This window comes from Protopterus annectens, chromosome 7.part1 (assembly GCF_019279795.1).
Source record: "Protopterus annectens isolate FY-2018-M chromosome 7.part1, PAN1.0, whole genome shotgun sequence".
Taxonomy (NCBI): domain Eukaryota; kingdom Metazoa; phylum Chordata; order Ceratodontiformes; family Protopteridae; genus Protopterus; species Protopterus annectens.
Genome location: NC_056740.1, coordinates 292,455,295 through 292,476,031, shown reverse-complemented (window position 1 = coordinate 292,476,031; position 20,737 = coordinate 292,455,295).

The following is a 20,737-nucleotide window of genomic DNA, read 5'->3' as shown; positions in this document are numbered from 1 at the left end:
AATAGGAGTAATCCCACACAAATGGCAATCAGGATGTTCATTAGGATGCTACCCCACCCCCCCAAACAAATTCTGGAAAAAGTCCATCAGTGGGTTTGGGTCTGGTTTGATCATGGCCGACACTTGCTGAATCACCTCAAGATGGTCGTTTATCTCATGTTGGTTGTCAGGAATATACGAACAGCACTCCTCTTTTATTAAAGCACACGTACCACCTTTCGCCGCTAGGGTGAAGTCAAGAGCCATGCGGTTTTGAAGCACCACAGTTCTCATAGCGTTCAGTTCATCAGTCATTAATTCAAGAGCAGAAAAAGTTGTATTACTCATTACTTCAAGAAGTTTGAACAGTTTTCTCAGCTCCCAAATCGATTTCACTGCGCCATATGCAGGGGCTATACCTGCCCACGATATAATAATGTCACTCCAGTCCATGTGTGTCAGTTTATCTTTGTTTTTCATGGAATTATGGTTTCTCCAGCCTGCTTTGATTCATCCCACTGGATTTTCAGGCCTTTTGATTGAATTTCCGGTTTTCTTGGTGACCTCTATGACATTTCAAATTTTTCCCTAAGGCAAGACTGCAGTGTGTCGTATGGCCGGAACCAGGTAACCCAAAAAACAACTGCCAGACCAGTTCTCAGGTAACTATTTGTATGCCTTTTTCCCACAAACAAAATAACAATTCTCTACTTTAGTATTAATATACACTTGCCCTGCATGAAACATTTTCTTATCAATAATAGATAGTTGTTTTAAAAGAACAGGATTATGTTGTATCTCATCAATAGTTTTATGTATCAACTCAAGATATGAGTCATAGTTTGCATCACATATATAACCTGCATTGTTGGCTTTGGTATAACATTTGTAAGGAAAAGTCACATTACAATTACTCCAACCTACCTGAACAGTATCATTTTTGTAAAAACATACAATTCCCTTTTGTGTAACAGGCAGGTACAATGCTATTTTGTCTTGTGATTTTACAGTTGTAGTATCAAAAAGCAAATTTTCCCAGGTCTCATTGACCCCTAGGGGGACAGCAGTCATTAATAATCCCCCGTATGCTGTTGGTATAGCTGTGCAGATCCAGCAATTCGAAACATTAAAAGTTTCAGCATACACATATTTAATTGCTTGGTAAGTGTTAAAGTTTGGATGCCAGTCTATGAGTGATTCACGTTTATTCAGTTCAGCTCATGTGGCTGGAAAAAGGAAAGGCCACAACAAAAAGATTAATGTTATCAGTATGGCCAACAGAATGATCATACAATACTTCTGACGTTGTTCAGCATTTCTATTTGCTCCATATCTAGTCATTTTGTTCTTGTGTAACAGTAACAAGTTCTTTGTCCAGTTCAAAGTTTTTAACCAATTTACAGTGTGTCAGATGAATCCAGGATGCTCGCTCTGCGATCTTGACTGCAGTGGGCATTGACAGTAGCACTTGGTATGACCCTTCCCACTTCAGTGTGGTCCAGTTCCTTTTCTTGATAACTTTCACCCAGAACCACGTGCCTGGGACTACTGCTGCTTCCGATGGTCTGGTTTGTTCTTTATCTGAAACAGAATTTAACTGCAAAAGTTGTTTATTACTTAAAAGTCATCTCATGTATTCTGCAAGTGAACTGTCAGCCTCCTGGTCTGCAGGCATGAGAGGTTTCCACTGAGGTGTATAATATGCCCTCCCAAACAGTATTTCAAAAGGAGTTAACCCCTTTGCATTTGGAACAGTTCTCATGCTCAACAGTGCCAGAGGCAGGCAGTGCACCCAGTTCTTCTGTGTCTCACTAATCAATTTCCTAAGTTTGTTTTTCAAAACCCCATTATGCCTCTCTACTAATCCTGCAGATTGGGGGTGGTATGCACAATGGTTCTTTAAAGAAATTCCGAAATATCGGCTCAACTGTTGTATGGTTTGATTTATGAAATGTGTGCCATTGTCACTATAGATCTTTTCCGGTATGCCAAATCAAGGAATAATTTCTTTAACAAGGACTTTTGCAACAGTAGCTGCATCTGGATTTTTGGTCAGAAAAGCTTCCACCAATTTGTAAAACATATCTATAATGACAAGGCAATATTTCTTATTTTCATATTTGTTTAGTTCTATGAAATCCATACAGATAGTATGGAACGGGTACGGTGGCATTGGGAAACTCCCTTGCTTAGGCTTCAGTGCCCCTTTGTGCATGATGCCTGTTACAAACATGGCATGCTGCACAAAAATTTTTTGTGTAGTTTGTAAATCCATATGCAGTGAACACTCGGTTCACTAACTGCACCATCCCCTCTGCTGAGACATGGCACTGCCCATGGCTCAACAAAGCTGCATATCTAAACAAGTTAGACGGCAAAATTGGTTTTCCTTCTTTGGAGATGTACAGCCCTTTCTCAAGAATTGCTCCTCGTTTTATCCATTTCTGTTTTTCTACATTTGTAGTAAGTGTCTGCATTGTTTTTAACATTTCTAAATCTAAAATCTCAGAAGGTTGTAATTCCTCACTCAAAAGAAATACTTCTGAAGCAGAAGCTGCCTGCTTTGCAGCTGTATCAGCTCTCGCATTACCTTTTGAAATCCTATCCTGTTACAAATAGCTACTTTCTGAGGTAACTGAATAGATACTAACAAATCTAAAATAAATTGCGCATGATTAATCGGTTTACCAGTAGATGTTATCATTCCTCTATTTTTCCACTGTTGTGCAAAAACATGTACAGTAGAAAAAGCGTACTGGCTGTCAGTAAAAATGTTCACACATTTACCCTTTTCCAAGGTACAAGCCCTTGTCAAGGCAATCAATTCTGCTGCTTGTGCAGATAAGTTGAGTAAATGTTACGTAACCCTTTATTATTCTCCCGTGGTAAAGACTTCGCTTCTAAAATCTCGTATCAGAAACTACTGCATACCCCACTAGGTTCTGTCCTGTAGGACCCCTTCTGCATGAGCCGTTCACGTAATATGTCACCTCGGCATCATCCAAGGGAACATCCGTTAGATCTTCTCTAGATAGCGTCTTTTGCTCAATCTCCTGCAGGCAGCTGTGTGGTGTGCCATCCGCAGGGGTCGGGAGCAAGGTAGACGGGTTTAAAGTTGTACATCGTTCAATTGTCATATGAGGTTGGCTCAAGAGTATAGTCATACAGGAAAGATGTCTAGCAGGAGAAAGATATGCTACTTTTTCTTGCAGTAAAATAATTGCGACTGCATGAGGCACTCTCAATGTGAGAGGGTGGAACAACACTACTGAGGCCGAAGCCTGTACTGCCATTGCAGCTGTAACTACTGCTTGTACACAGTGGTGCAGGGATCGCGCCACTAGGTCCAGCTGTGATGAATAATAAGCTATGGGGTGTTGCTTATCCCCATGTTGCTGTGTTAACACTGATGTCATGTAACCTTGCTTACAATCTACAGTTTGGAAAAACGTTTATGATAGTTTGGTAATCCTAAAACTAATGAGGATGCTATCAGTTGTTTCAGTTTGCAGAAAGCTGATTCTGCTTCTGGTGTCCATTGTAATAAATATTGTGCTGCTATAGGTTTCTTGTATATCAAGTTGGTCAGTGGAGCAGACTCCAAGGCATAGTTTGGAATCCAGCTCCGACAGAAATTAGTCATGCCCAGGAAGGACATCATTTCCTTCTTGGTAGTCGGTTTGGGTGCTTGTAAAATTGCTATTTTCCTATCTTCATCTAATGTTCTGCCTTCTTTGGATATTACATATCCCAGGTATTTAACCTGCTTTCTCCAAAGCTGCAATTTGTTTTTGTTTACTTTATGTCCTGGAGTGGCTAGAAATTGTAGTAATGCTATGGTATCTTCTCTGCATTCTTGCTGGGTGGGGGCTGCCAGCAGGATGTCGTCTACATAAAGTAAAATTTGACTGCCTCTTGGTGGGCTAAATCCCGCCAAGTTGCTTGCCATCTCCTGTGCAAATATTGTTGGACTTTCACAATACTCCTGTGGTAGTCGTGTGTATGTATACCTTTTCCCCTGAAATGTGAATGCAAACCAATGTTGGCTGTCAGGGTGTATCGGTATCGAAAAGAACGCATTGCTAATATCTACCACAGAAAAATACTTCTGTTGTGGCTTCAAATCATTCAATAGGGTGTGTGGATCTGGCACCGTAAGTGCTCTAGGTATTACTGCATCATTTACAGCTTGTAAGTCTTGGACCATACGCCATTCTCTGTTTGCTTTCCTGTCAGGAAATAAGGGTGTGTTACATGGTGAATCGGGAGATTCTACCAGTACTCCTTCCTTAAGTAAAGCTGCTATTATAGGTTTGATTCCTACTTCTGCATCCTTTCTTAAGGGATACTGTCTCTTTTGAGGTCTAAATGCTGATTTTGGTGTAATAGTAACTGGTCCTGCTGTACAAATTAGTCCTACATCTGATTTCCCTGTTGACCAGAGAGTTTCTGGTATGCTCTGTAAAGCTTTTTCTTCCTCTTCTAGTAAGAGTGCTAATCAGCTGTCCTCGCTAGACTGCAAGTGTACAGCTGGGTGTGTCTGCGTTATCCAATTTAACTTCTGCTTTTGTACTCCCTGTTCTGACAATTCTAACTCTGTTTTTCCCACTTCGTGACTTTTTCTCCAAGATCTGCCCATTTCACATTCTTGTCCTTAGTTAAACTAACATGTGGTAATTGATTAGATTTATAGAGTGCAAAGAATTCCTGGGGCAATGAAGAGCTAACTACACTGTTCCCTTCTGTGTCCCAGTACAGATTATGTAATACTAATCTGTTTGCATGTTTTTTAAACAGTTCTTGCTCATATTCCTTATCAGGTTCTGGTGTGCTACAATAATACAGAGTACAGTGCAACAAACGCTGTTTATCAGTGTCAAGGGAGGGGGACTTACTGATGGCTACACTCATCAGTTCTTCGGTTACTGCCCCTGGACCAATCGTGACTAAGTCCTGGCTGTACCAATAAAATGTTTCACCCTCCGGTCGCACCACAAAAGTATCCATTTGTCGCTGTGCTTCCATACCCTGATAGTCGGTACTACTGCTATGCCAAATATCTGCATAAGATCTCTGCCCAAAAGGTTCACTGGGCATTTTGCAGAAACAACAATTTTGCTTTTCTGGGTCATCCCTAAAACAGGGTCAGTTATTGCTATGTTATGGGAGAGTGGCTCCCGATATAGCTGTCCATTAGCTGCTTTCACTAATATGTAATCAAGTGATTCTGAATTTTCTGGTAGTTTGGAAGGATGTATCAGGGTTCGTGAAGCCCCTGAGTCACACAGGAATTTAGCTTCCCTCCCCTCTACCAGAAGTGTAACTTCCAGTTTTGTGTCTGCTAAATAGAGCTCTAGGCTCAATAATGCTATGTCCAAAATTTCACTTTCTTCACCATCAGTGATTTCTTGTACTTCCTCTATTTCTTCTACCACATCCTCTATTCCCTCTATCACATTTGCATTTGTCTATTCTTGGTTATTGCCTTCTAGTGATTCTTGACTATCATATAGTCAGTCCTCACCCTCCTTATCTTCCATGGCTACCTTCTTGTTTTGCTTGCAATCCCTTGCTAAATGTCCCTTTTTTCCGCATTTAAAACATTCACCCCTTTTCTTTCTCTCTTCAAACTCTTCTGATCATTTATCAGTTTCCCTGGGCATTTTTCTTGCCCTTTTTTCCAGACTGTACTACATAAACCTCTGATCCGTCTTCTACAGCAAATACTTGGGCTTTCTTTTTCTTTTTACTGTTAAAATGCCTTTTGGCATGCCTAGCATATTCATGTAGTGACTGTAATCTACTTGTATGATGGTATACCATGTGCTTTGTAATAAAGCTGCTTATAGGCAAAATACTGCCTTTCAAAAATGCATTCTTTAATTGCTGCTCATATGGGGAATCATGTGTTTGATCTTCAGGTACCTGCATTCCACAATGGTTGTTAAAACACTCTAATAATCTAGCATAATATCTGTCAACAGTTTTACCTTCCTGTTGAATGCATTGATTAATGCAAGTCCAGTCTGCCCTAGGCTTCCACTTCTCAGAGATTCAGTCTGTTAGACCTTTCACTCTGTTATCCAGGTCTGCGTTACTATGTGGGAGTGGCTTATGTTCTGCGTCACGAGGATTCCAGTTGCCACTGATCATGTGCCAATCTGGACCTATGATCTGTCTGACTACTTTGTCTACTTCTTCTCTATTTAAATGATAACTTAACCTCATGCCCTGTAAGTCTTCTAAGAATTTTCTAAAATTAACTTTTGGATGGGGAATTCCCTCTGTGGCTTTCCGGATGTCTTCTGGTGTCCACGGTCTATACACTAGGAGAGTCAGGTCCTGTCCTGCCTGCCCTGCCTGAGGATTTGGTAATTCTATGAGTGGACATATCTCTTCTTCACTCATAGCTCATGAATTTTTGTTTATTTCATATAACTCAGTATCCCCTCTTAAGTTACGTGTTCGAGACCTAGTCTCAATGGGATCTCTAACATACGGTCTTGGCTTTGTGGTAACAGCCGGGTATAGTGGAGGTGGACCAGCTTGTCCACTCGCTTCATATTCTGGTGCAGAAAGTGGAGCGGGTGGAGGGGCTGATGCTATTACCAAATTATTGTCTTCTTTATCTAGAAACATAGCTTTTGAATTATTACTTTTTTGCTCCCTATGGTTTGCTTCCTCAATCCACCTGTGTGCCTGAGGAATACCCAATTGACATTGCTTTTTTACCTGACCTTTTGCATCAGTTTTAAGCTGTTTGACAAGTTTAATAAGCGAGGACTTTTCTAATTTGCCATTAAATTCATATTTATTAACCCATTTTGTATAGTATCTAACATTGTCGGCACGCTGTAATTGCATATATTTTGCATCTTCGGTTAGCGGTGGGTCTTGGGAACTTTTTGTGCACTTATTACCCATTTTGTTCTGACTGTTAAAAAATGTTACGTAACCCTTATTATTCTTACGTGGTACCACGATTTTCTGTTTCACAGTTTATCTAGAATAACTGTCTTACCTATTCTGGTTCCCTGATCTATGACAAGACTGCAATCTTTCTGTCCCAGACTTGTACAAAACAAATCTCCTGACAGATGATTCAAATCACGTCCCTGATCTAAAACAGAAAAAAACAAACTGGAACACTGTAGTCAAACTAATATCAAAGACACGGCTCCAAATCCACAAATGCACGGCAGGCGTTGAATATCCTTAACGCAAAAGAGAATTTATTTATAAAAACAAATACAGCGTTTTCGCCAATCAATCTTGAATGGCTTCCTCAGAGAGCATACTTTTTCATCTAAAATCAAGACTGTTTTTATCACTGTGCTAACAATACGTACATACGTCACTTCCTGATCTTGCAGCTGTTTTTTGCTATGATACTTAAAGGGATCATGACCAGAATGTACTAATTCAACAACAAGTATCAATCGTTCCTTTAAAGGACATTTTAAAAGTACATTTTCAACAAACCAGTTTTTAAAAAACACATTATTTCTTTTCTAAAAAAAAGTCCGTTTTTTATATTTCTTTATATCTACCCACTCATCAAAGGGGGAGAAACACCTTCAAGAACCCAGGCTAAACTAAAATTAAAAAAGAATTTAACTCTAACTAGTACCTTAAGTACATGTCATACAGACATTCCTAACTTTTTTAAAAAACAATCAGCCGTGATGGCATTTTTGTTTAAACATTTTCACCCACATGTTCATTGGTCCACTTTTTCTTACTACCCAAAAAAAATATATATATATGTGGTAGTCTTAAACCATATATTAGTAACTAACCAGTGTGACCATCTAGATAAAACCATCTATTTATTATATATCCCCCTAAAGGTTCCACTATCTGGAATTATCAATCCAATAAAATTTATATAATGTGAAATTTATGTTTGTAGAATTGGAATGTATGTAGAATAATAAATATACCAAAATGATGGAACAAAATCTATGGTAAGTGTACATACCCCATTCGTGTACCCACCTTTCCATGGTCGTCTTACTCTGGTTCAGTGGGTGTCTTAAGTTAAACAAACAGTATCCAACATACATTTCACTGTAAACCATACACCAGTTTCATTTTCTGAGATAACTTTTTAGTTTCAACAGACAAGAGATGTTACAGTTCTCGTTTAAACCAGGGAAATTGAATGCATTTAATTTAATTTGCCATTCCAATTCCCTGGTTTCTAATCTAATGGATATAGGCCCTCCTCTACTGTTCTGTGGGATATGATCTATAGCTGTGAAATAGAATTTATGTCCAATGTGTTGGTCAACATGCTTGGCTAGAGCATTTTCGATGTTGTGCTTTTTTACTGCGTACATATGCTGGTAAATCCTCTCTTTAAATTTTCGGTCGGTTTTACCAACATAGTACGCCGGACAACTGTCACAGCTAGCAAGATAGACAATGGATCTAGTTTCACAATTTATCCTATGTCCAATATTGTACTTTCTTCCATTAATGGAAAATGAACTACCTGTTTTCACACAACTGCACCAATTACACCGTCCATGAGTAAATGTACCCTTTTGTCTGGAAAAGGAGTCATCATTTGCATTGCTTTCAAGCAAGGCTTTTAAATTCTTCCCTTTTCTGTATACAATAAGGGGTTTTGTTCCTAACTTTTCTAGTAATAATCTGTTGTTAGTGATGAAGGACCAATTTTTTTGAATAATGGAATTTATTTTCATAAAGTCCATACTATATGTTGTGATGAAGCTACAAGAATAATTTACTGCTTCATCACTGATAAGAGTTTGAGAGGGTCGCAAGTCAATGTTTTCTGCTTCAGGAACATATACAGATAACCCACTAGCTTCTCTAATCTGAATTTTTAATAGTGGTGTATAGAACCCATTCTCTCGCTTGTTCTTCACTTCCACTATCAACTCATTAATGAGTCCTTCAGGGTAGTCTCTGTTTTTGAACATGTCATAGAGATGTTGACATTCCCTGTTGAAACTCTCCTCAGTAGTACACATCTTCACAGCTCTAATCAACTGTCCTTTAATAATAGAGCGTTTTTGTTTATATGGATGCTGGCTAGAGTAGTGAAGGAATGAATTACAGTAAGTAATTTTTCTGTGTATTGAAGAGTTTAAAGACCCCTTTTCCGGGTTCTTGTCTAGTTGGACATCTAAATAGTCTATACTAAGTGTTGAAAACTTGTGTGTGAATTTGAAGAATGCAGTTGTATTATTCATATATGTCACTAGTTCCTCCGCGTCTTGTTCTGACCCCTTAAAAATCATAAAGATATCATCCAGGAATCTGGTGTAATAGACTACCTGGTTGATATATATGGGGTGTTCAAACATGAATTTTTTCTCCCAATATGCTACGAATGTGTTAGCTACTGATGGACCACATGGTGAACCCATGGCTATGCCTTGTGTTTGCAGGAAATATTTTTTGTCAAAAGTAAAGAAATTGGATGTTAATATGATATCTAACAACTCTGTTACTATTTCTACCTCATTTTCAAGGGCACCTAGGTCCTTCAAAAGGCTTCCTATCCATTCAGTGGCTTCCAAATGGGGTATAGATGTATACATATCTACTACATCTATAGTAAGAAAGTTACACCTTGGATCTATCTGAAGTCTATTGATGTCCAAAAGGAAGGCCCAGGAGTCTTTACAGATATGTGAGATTGTTTTAATGTACTTAGACAAAATTTTGTCCACAAGGCATGCACATGGGTAGGTCATAGACGATCTAGCATCTATGAGTGCTCTCATGGGTGGGTTGTTAAGATCTTTATGAATCTTCGGGATTCCGAAGATAATAGGGGTCCTTGGTGTAGTTATGTCTATGTATTGGTAGGTATCATTATCAATTTTTCCTGCCAAAAATAGATCACGAAAGTATCCCCTGTTCCTGGAGTAAGCCATATTCATCTCATTTATGGAGGCCGTAGTATAGGCTGGACTCTCCAAGATGTTAACCATTTTCTGAATATAATCTACTTTATCCAGGATAACCAACCCCCCTCCTTTGTCCGGCTTGAACACTCTCACTGGTAGATGGCAAAGTTCATTTAGGAGAACCCTTTGTTCCTTAGAGATATTATGTTTTTGGTGTGTAATACACTTGTTTTTGTTAGTCTCCAAATGTCTAAGGTCAAACTCACACACTCTCTCAAACAAAGCCAACTCAGGGTGTACAGGCGGGTTAAATACACTAGACAATTTTAGGGTACAATCATCATTATAGTAAGGGGTTGAAAACAATAGTCTCAAGTTTAATTTCCGAATAAAACATTTCAAATCTAAAATAGTCTCTGTCAGGTTGAAGTGCGTACTAGGTACGAAAGTGTTACCAAGGGCCAATAAGTCAATTAACTCCTGTTCAATAGTAAAACTGGAGAAATTGTAAATTTTGAAGTCCCCTTTTGTATTGACCAGTATTTTGACCCTAAAATCTTGGGGCAAGTCCACTTGGGAGTCCTTATTCGAACTTAGTTCTTGTTCCACCGTCTGTTCCTGTAATTTTTCTTGTAATTGTTGTTCCGTTGGCCTAAAAAACCCCCCTGGTTTTTCTGGCCCTCCCCCTGATTTCGTTGTCCAGACTTGTTGTTGTAATTGTTGGCCTTAATTCTGTTACTTCTCCTCGGTCCTTCTGGCCCCCCAAGATCAACTACGTCTCCCATGTTATCCATATTGTCCACTACATGGTCATCTTGGCGGCCTTGATCTAGTTCATTGAGGTTGTCTGGTGAGTCTGCCTGATTTGCTTCCTGTTGTATGTATGGCTTAGTTAATTTTACATAGGCTTTGTTCTGGTGGTACGCCAATCTATCTCTCGTTAGTTTCTTACTCTTGTTGGCTTTTAGTTTTACCAGCAACGCATCAATGCTGTTAAAGATGCGTGCATAGTCATATTTGTACCTAACAAAATCAGTGTCCATCTTAATTTGTTGGTCCAAGTCATTAATCTCAGTAGTCAATGTAGCAATATGTAGTGTGTAATGTTTAATCATTAGTCCCAGCAATTGCAGTCCTTGTTGGTCAAACAGTACACGCAATTCTGATAAAAAGGACTCGTCTGTCAGTAATCCAGAAGGTGAAAAGGAACTCCGTAGTCCCTTTGGCACCATTTTATCTTGAATACATTGATTCAAATAACAAACTTCCAACTGTAGCTTTCTTAGTTTTAACAGTTTTTGATCGAAAAGTTTAAGTTTACTTACAAGACTGTCCACAGTAGCAGCCATGTCTGCTTGCAGTGCCGGTAGTTCCTGTGACCCTCTTTGTGTAAAGGAAAAGGCATCCAAGGCTGTAATCCATTCGCCCAACGCCGGAACTCCAATAAGCACCTGAGGTTCATTTGTGTGGTCGCTCGTCAATCCAGAGGAGGACGGAAAAAGAAATTGTCCATTGACCCCTGTTTGGTTAGCATTCTGTTGTCCTATTTGAAATAGGTTGTTGTTTTCAAATCCGGTATTAATATTCCGTTGCCCTGCTGTTATAGGGTGATTTTCCAAGTAACTGGTGTTAGGAAAGTTGTCCGAAGGCCTGGGATTGTTGCTAGCACCAGTAGCACCAAGGTAAGAACTCCTACCATTACCTCGGTCTATATTGTCCAACCTAGAAGTAAGTTGGTCCAATCTCTGTGAAATGGCCAATAACATTCCTGCCATATCGCTGTTAGTATTGGGTCTGTTGGAGTTCGTAGACCCAAAGATGTTAGGGCTTGCCGGGCTCGATGGTGATTCGGAAGCCATTGAAATAAACAAACAAACTGGAACACTGTAGTCAAACTAATATCAAAGACACGGCTCCAAATCCACAAATGCACGGCAGGCGTTGAATATCCTTAACGCAAAAGAGAATTTATTTATAAAAACAAATACAGCGTTTTCGCCAATCAATCTTGAATGGCTTCCTCAGAGAGCATACTTTTTCATCTAAAATCAAGACTGTTTTTATCACTGTGCTAACAATACGTGCATACGTCACTTCCTGATCTTGCAGCTGTTTTTTGCTATGATACTTAAAGGGATCATGACCAGAATGTACTAATTCAACAACAAGTATCAATCGTTCCTTTAAAGGACATTTTAAAAGTACATTTTCAACAAACCAGTTTTAAAAACACATTATTTCTTTTCTAAAAAAGTCCGTTTTTATATTTCTTTATATCTACCCACTCATCAAAGGGAGAAACACCTTCAAGAACCCAGGCTAAACTAAAATTAAAAAGAATTTAACTCTAACTAGTACCTTAAATTTTAAGGTGGTTTTATTTTACATTCTTTTTCAAATTTCTTTACAATATTAATAATATGTGAACCTTAAGCATTATAATAACTATGTACCATCTAGATAAACCATTTTTAAACATTCTACTTAAATGCCTACTTGTTTTTTATCTAGGTATATTTTTATTTACTACTTAACAAAACTAGTAAATTTCAATATATAAATTTTTGATTGATAATTCCAGATATGGAACCTTGATATATAATAATGATGGTTCATAAGGTTAATTGGTATATTTATTTTAAAATTAATTTTAAAAAAATTATAAATTTGTAATAAACAAATGACCATGTTTAAAAAAAATTGATTAATTGTTATAATTAATTCTTATTTATAGCTTTTAAATATGTGAGAAATGATAAACATTTTTAAAGATAATGTTTTTTAAAACTGGTTTAAAAATTTCAAATGTCCTTTAAAGCATTGATACTTGTTTGAAACTTCTGTCAATGATCTTAATGTTTAACACTAGACATTACTTTGCTGTCATAAACATTAATCAAAGTGCTGTTGTATTTAATTGATATGTAAATTTCTTTTAAAATAATTCTCTGTTGAATTCGTGATTGTACTGTATATTATTAGACAGTGTTCCTGTTTGTTTATTTCAATGGCTCCAATTCTTGCCAACTGTTCGAGAACTAAATACATAGCTGGTTGCATGTTATGGACATGAATTACCCAATAACGCCTAATATTCCTAAGCTATGTTACACATGGCTTCAACAACACTCTGTGAAAGGAATTGATTTAAATTAAAAAAAGCGTAAGTCTTTATGAAAAAAGATCAAGGTTCTTCTTTTTATTGACTGCATCAGCATTACATTTAAATAATAAAGGTCTCTTCCTAAAATACTTTTAGAACAAAATTAAAAATTTCAATATTGACAAAATTTTTCCAAAATCAAGGATCCAAGGTGATTAATATTAGAATTCCAAAACCCGGGATCCCATAACAGAAGGCTTACAAGTTATAATAATTTACTAAAAAAGACACAGTATTAAAATTCGTCTAAATAAAATGTCATCAATTTTATTTGACCTTGGTTTTAAATTTTACCTTTTGAATTTTGGGGTTTTCTTTTTTAATTTAAAACTGCTTCCCTTTAAGGGTTTTTTGGATTACTTGAGGAAACCCTAAACCCCTAAATTTTTGGTTAAAAAAAAAACGGGGGGAAAAATTTTTTTTAAAAAGTTGGAAATTTTAAAAAAAGGGGAGGAAATTTTTTTTTTTTCCCCAAAAAACCCTAACCCCGTTATTGGGAAAATCATAAAAGGAGGAATTTGGGAAAAAAAACCCTTTTAAATAAAACCGAATCAACCAAAAGGGTAATGGATTTTCCTTTCCTTGTTCAAACTTTCCTAATTTTCAGATTGTTGGACCTTTTTTACAAAAAGGGTAGGAAAAGAGAATGGCTGCTTTTCTTTTAACAAAAAACCTTGAAAATTTAAAAGAAAAGTTGAAATTTTATTTGAAAATTACAAATTTCCCTGGGGTTTCCCTTTTCACTTTGGATTTACAGCATTTACAAAAGCCTTCCGGGCAACGGACTGAATTTGTAAATTTTAAAACAAAACTTTGAATTGTTTGAATTAATGCTTGGCAACAATTAAGTGGACAGTTTTAAACTTCCTCTTGGCATTGGAAAATTTACCAAAAAGTGAACCTAACAAAAATGACTCCCAAACAAACCTATGTAAAATTAACAAGCCAACAGGAAGCAATCAGGGCCCCCAGCCCTCAAAGAAAATTTTAAAACAAATTTAAAAAGGGACGATTGATCTTCAAAAAAAACAGCAACAAAGTTAAAAGGAATTTAGAGGGCCCAAAAAAGGAAAGGCCCAAACGAAAATACCCAAAAAGAAAAAAGAAAAGAAAATTTTAAAAAACCCGATGGGTCAAATATGGTCCCAAAAGGGAAATTTTTTTTTCCCTTTAACGGATTTTTAAATTCCCTTTCCCTTGGAAAATTTTTTAAAAAAAATTTTTTGGGGGGTTTTTTTAAACCTAAAATTTTTTAAAAATTTTTTTTTTTTCTATTCTTTGTTTAGATTAACAAGACCAAAGTGTTAAAAAAATTCTGGCAAATTCTTAAAAAAACCCCTACCCGTAATTTAACCAAAAGGGATCCTGAAAAAAGATTATATTAAAAATGCACTTGGAGGTCCCCCTTTCCATAAAAAAATTTTTTTCCAAAAGTTTTATTAAAGGAAAATTTTTTAAGTTTCCCAATTAAATTAAAAAAACAACCCGTCTTTTAAAAAAAAACCCTGGGCTCCCTTTATAACCCTGTGATTTACAAATTTTTTAAAACATTAATTAAAAACCCCCCCCTTTGGAAAGAAACCCCCCGGTTTTTTAAGTGGTTTATTCCCCCCAACCCTTTTTGATGGGAAGCCTTTAACCTAGGGGCAAGGGAAAGTAAAATTTTTTAAAAAAACCTTTTTTTGGAAAAAATTTTGAAAAACCCCGTTTCATTTTTTCTTAGGGGGAAAATTCATTTTAACCCCTTTACAGGATTGACTTTTCCAAATGCTGTTCAAAACAGAGACTACCCTGAAGGACTCATTAATGAGTTGATAGTGGAAGTGAAGAACAAGAGAGAATGGGTTCTATACACCACTATTAAAAATTCAGATTAGAGAAGCTAGTGGGTTATCTGTATATGTTCCTGAAGCAGAAAACATTGACTTGCTAATTCTCTCAAACTCTTATTAGTGATGAAGCAGTAAATTATTCTTGTAGCTTCATCACAACATATAGTATGGACTTTATGAAAATAAATTCCATTATTCAAAAAAATTGGTCCTTCATCACTAACAACAGATTATTACTAGAAAAGTTAGGAACAAAACCCCTTATTGTATACAGAAAAGGGAAGAATTTAAAAGCCTTGCTTGAAAGCAATGCAAATGATGACTCCTTTTCCAGACAAAAGGGTACATTTACCTGCGGACGGTGTAATTGGTGCAGTTGTGTGAAAACAGGTAGTTCATTTTCCATTAATGGAAGAAAGTACAATATTGGACATAGGATAAATTGTGAAACTAGATCCATTGTCTATCTTGCTAGCTGTGACAGTTGTCCGGCGTACTATGTTGGTAAAACCGACCGAAAATTTAAAGAGAGGATTTACCAGCATATGTACGCAGTAAAAAAGCACAACATCGAAAATGCTCTAGCCAAGCATGTTGACCAACACATTGGACATAAATTCTATTTCACAGCTATAGATCATATCCCACAGAACAGTAGAGGAGGGCCTATATCCATTAGATTAGAAACCAGGGAATTGGAATGGCAAATTAAATTAAATGCATTCAATTTCCCTGGTTTAAACGAGAACTGTAACATCTCTTGTCTGTTGAAACTAAAAAGTTATCTCAGAAAATGAAACTGGTGTATGGTTTACAGTGAAATGTATGTTGGATACTGTTTGTTTAACTTAAGACACCCACTGAACCAGAGTAAGACGACCATGGAAAGGTGGGTACACGAATGGGGTATGTACACTTACCATAGATTTTGTTCCATCATTTTGGTATATTTATTATTCTACATACATTCCAATTCTACAAACATAAATTTCACATTATATAAATTTTATTGGATTGATAATTCCAGATAGTGGAACCTTTAGGGGGATATATAATAAATAGATGGTTTTATCTAGATGGTCACACTGGTTAGTTACTAATATATGGTTTAAGACTACCACATATATATATATTTTTTTTGGGTAGTAAGAAAAAGTGGACCAATGAACATGTGGGTGAAAATGTTAAAACAAAAATGCCATCACGGCTGATTGTTTTTTAAAAAAGTTAGGAATGTCTGTATGACATGTACTTAAGGTACTAGTTAGAGTTAAATTCTTTTTTAATTTTAGTTTAGCCTGGGTTCTTGAAGGTGTTTCTCCCCCTTTGATGAGTGGGTAGATATAAAGAAATATAAAAAACGGACTTTTTTTTAGAAAAGAAATAATGTGTTTTTTAAAAACTGGTTTGTTGAAAATGTACTTTTAAAATGTCCTTTAAAGGAACGATTGATACTTGTTGTTGAATTAGTACATTCTGGTCATGATCCCTTTAAGTATCATAGCAAAAAACAGCTGCAAGATCAGGAAGTGACGTATGTACGTATTGTTAGCACAGTGATAAAAACAGTCTTGATTTTAGATGAAAAAGTATGCTCTCTGAGGAAGCCATTCAAGATTGATTGGCGAAAACGCTGTATTTGTTTTTATAAATAAATTCTCTTTTGCGTTAAGGATATTCAACGCCTGCCGTGCATTTGTGGATTTGGAGCCGTGTCTTTGATAAAACAGAAAAAAGGTAAATCTCACCTTACCTGAGTCTCCGTGATTGACCGTCTCTGGTTTGTATACTAATTCATCCTCCAGTCGCAGATCAGAAAAGTGGCTGGCCTCTTTTGAATGACAATTCAGTCAGAGGTCTTTCAAAGCAGAAGAACCAATGTGGTTTCTTCCCCGTATGGTTTCATGCCACCTGGCCCATCTGACCTGAGGCGAAGTGAGAGTTTCTGGTCTGGCGGACCAATCTGCAAAGGAAAAACAACTTCAAAATGATCAACACACGGCAGGTTCAGGTTAAGGCACTTTAATCTTGCAGCAAGGAGACAAAAACGTGCTAATACAGAGTTTGTCTAACTAGAATCAGGAAGTGAAGCTATTCTTATACATTTCTTACAAGGCATTGCCTACTAAGCTGACGTAATAAATCACAAGTTCTTTCAATATTATTTCACAGCAGCTGTTTGTCCATGATTTTCTGCTGGCATATCAGGTTTACAAAAAAGCTTCCTAAGAAAAACAACGTGGCTTTGATGACCACCAGTCAGATACAACTTCTCACTATGCAATGTTACCATTCAAGGCACTATGGCTAATTTGAGCACAAAGCAAGTACAGATTACAGTTCATTTCTTCAAGCAGTCTTTGTTTGATGTATCTCTTCTTTTCTGTAGCTGTGCATGTTCTCATAACACGAACAGAGCTGATTGTTCATATTCAATCACATTATAGAAAACAGTATTGTTCTATTCATTCACTATTCATTCATTTTCCTGACCTAGCAGATAATCACCTGCTTCTCAGTAAATTTCCAAAAGGCATAAACATGAATTTTGCTGTGCTAGCAAATACTAGGTCAGAGAGCATCTTGCAATTTCAGAAAGCATACTGCAGTTTGAAAAAGCATCTTATAATTTCATACAGAATTAAGCTGTACATAAAATAGAATGAAATGTGTTAACCCTTTTAGCTTCTAATAAGCACTAAACATATACATTAATACATATTATTCTAACAGTGTTTCTAGATGAATGTGGTTGAGGCCATTCACACTCACTAAACTTTCCTTACCCCTCCTTCAGCACTGCTGCTGATGTCACTTACTTTCAAAGATACCTTTGGACAGCTTTCCAACAAATAAGCTCTGTGGCACTTGCAATAACTGCATAATACTATAGTGTAGCAAACTAGTTAGGTAGGAGTTCTAATTCTGGACATAGCAAGTGTGAGAGAGTATGTGCGGTTTTGTAGAGACCTGGTTTTGTGGTCATTCACACTTACTACACTTCCCTTATGCCTCCTTTAGCACTGCTGCTGATGTCACTCACCTTCAAAGATACCTTTAGACAACTCTCCAGCATATAATCTCTGTGGCACTTGCGATAACTGCATAATACAACAATGTAGCGAACTAGTTATGTAGGAGTTCTAATTCTGGTCCTAGCAAGTGTAATAGAGTGTGTGCATTTTTGTAGAGACCTGATTTTGTGGTCATTCACACTTACGACACTTCCCTTATCCCTCCTTTAGCACTGCTGCTGATGTCACTCACCTTAGAGGTATGTTTGGAGAATGTTCTACCTATAATCTCTGTAGCATGTGTGATGAATGCAGAACAATGTAGTAGCAAGGACTACATAGGTAGGGGTTTGAATCTCACTCCTTGCAAGTGTGTGTGTACATATACATGTTCCTACCTTAAAGATTGTGGCCCCATTTACACCTAGTACACTTCTCAGTGCCTGATGTTAGCAGTCCTGCAGATATCATTCACTTTAGAAGTACCTGTTAGCAGCCCTAAACCATGTAAGGTCAGTAGTGTGTGTGGTAAATGCAAACATAATCGTCTGAAAACATAGACAGAGGTTTGAACCTCACTCCTGGCAAATGTAAATGTGTGTGCAGGGTAAAATATTTTGTGAAATCTCTCACCCAATGCCAGTATTTACAAGGGCTGGTGATGTTCCTCAACTTAGAAGTACCTTGGGACAACATCTATTCTATAAGCTCAGTGGTGCACACGATAAATGCTTAACACTGTAGTAGCAATACATAGCTAGGTAGGAGTTTGAAACTCAGTACTGACAAGTGTGTGCGTCATCAGTATCCTTTGTGGGTGTTGGTGTGATTGTGTAATAACAGGATCCATTGGGGGGTTTGCTAAATTATTATATTGAGGACCTAGTATATGTCCAAATGTCCACATTACAAGGCCAACAGTTGTCAAACACCATAGAGGTTGGTGTAGACAATCCACAGCCCTAAATGTCTAGTGCCATGTGCAATCACTATGTGACAGTATGGATTAGTGAACAATATAGGCAACCCTTCTAATACTCAGAGACCACTCTCCACACATGAATCATACACAAACACACTTGGCTAGGCAGCAACCACTATATCGGTAGTTCTCCTGCAAATTGCCTCACAGATAGTACCCACAGTGTGATTGCAGTGGACTACATGTCTGTTGACCACAACAGTGCCACTGACATCAGAAAGTACCTTGATGTGTTACACCTCCTGGCTGAATGTGTGTTATCCTGCAAGTAAAAGGACATAGCACCATGTTCCATCCCCTCAGTAGCCCAATCAATGTATAGTTTCATAGTTTCATAGTTTAGTACTAGGCTATCTGCCCTGGGGCATTTATAAGCCTAGCCATAGTGATGTGGCTTACGCCACCCTATGTAATGGTACAAAAGTGTACAGAATAGATTTAGAATACTGTGCCTCTGTCTAGTAGTGACACAGTGAAGACCCCCTTACATAATAGAATTAGTTTACTGTGCCTCTGTCTAGTAGTGACACAGAGATGACCCCCGGGGTAAACCTACGATCTCCCATCCACTCATCAAGATTTCTCTTGAAGCGAGTCAGTAAGGGGCTCTGCCTAACATGAACTGGGATTCTGTTCCAGAGTATGGGAAGCCTCTGAGTTATGAATCTGTCCCTCCAGCATGTTCTATTCATATTTGTGCTAAGGTTTAAATCTTTAGCTCTCGTGGTTCTGATGGATTTGGATTTTTTGAGGTGGAGCATGTCCATCAATTCCTGATTGGACATGGCCTTGTACGTCAGGCACAGATCACCTCTGAGTAGGCGGTATGCTACTGAATAGAACTGGAGTTTCTTTAGTCTGGCAGCATATGACATATGTTGGAGACCCTTGATCCTCTTGGTGAGGTACTTTTGGGGTCTCTCCAGCTGTTGCAAGTGCCGGGTGAGGTACATACCAAATGGGGTATTGTGCTCAATCATGGGCCTGATAAGGGAGGAGTACAGGGGTACAATGACCTCCTTTGATCTGGATGTGAATCCCTTCATGATAAGGTGGGCAAGGTAGAAAGTCTTTCTAACTACTTTGGCAATGTGGGTGTCAAATGAGAGGTCACTATCGACTTGGGTCCCCAGGTCTCTGATTACTTTTTCCGTATTCAGTGGGTTACTGTCTATGTGATAATTTGTGGGTACTTTGTTTTTCCCAAAGGGGATGACTATACATTTTTTGGCATTTAGTTTAAGGCCATGACTCCGGCACCAGTTGTCCGTTTCAGTGAGGCCTTTCTGTAGGATGTATGTGTCAGCTGGTGTATCAACTATGGTGCCTAGTTTGCAGTCATCTGTGAATTTTGTCAGCCACAACCCTCCCATGTTTGTTTTCACATCTGAGAAATAAATGCCGAACGAGAGGGGTCCCAGGACAGAGCCCTGTGGGACACCACTTGTGACTGGCTTTGAGTCTGACATGGCTCCAGCTATTTTGACTTTATGGGTTCTATCCTTTAGCCAGTTTGCAACCTATCTTGTGACATATGGATTTACATTTAAGCTGTTGAGCTTATCTATGATGCCTGAGTGGGGTATTGTGTCGAAAGCTTTAGTCAAGTCCAGGTAGGCTGTATGGACTGCTTTGCCCTCATCAATGGCTCTAGTGACTGTGTCGAAAAAGTCAACCAGGTTCAAAAGGCAGGATCTGCCCTTTACAAAGCCAAACTGGGTGGGATCAAGTGTCTGTAGGTCCCCAATGTCTCTGTTTATGAGTTCCATAATGATTCTTTCCATAGCTTTGCAGACCAGGCTGGTTAAGCTTATGGGGCGGTAGTTACCAGGGTCTGTAGAGGTGCCTCCTTTGTGGAGTGGGACCACTGTTGCTGTACG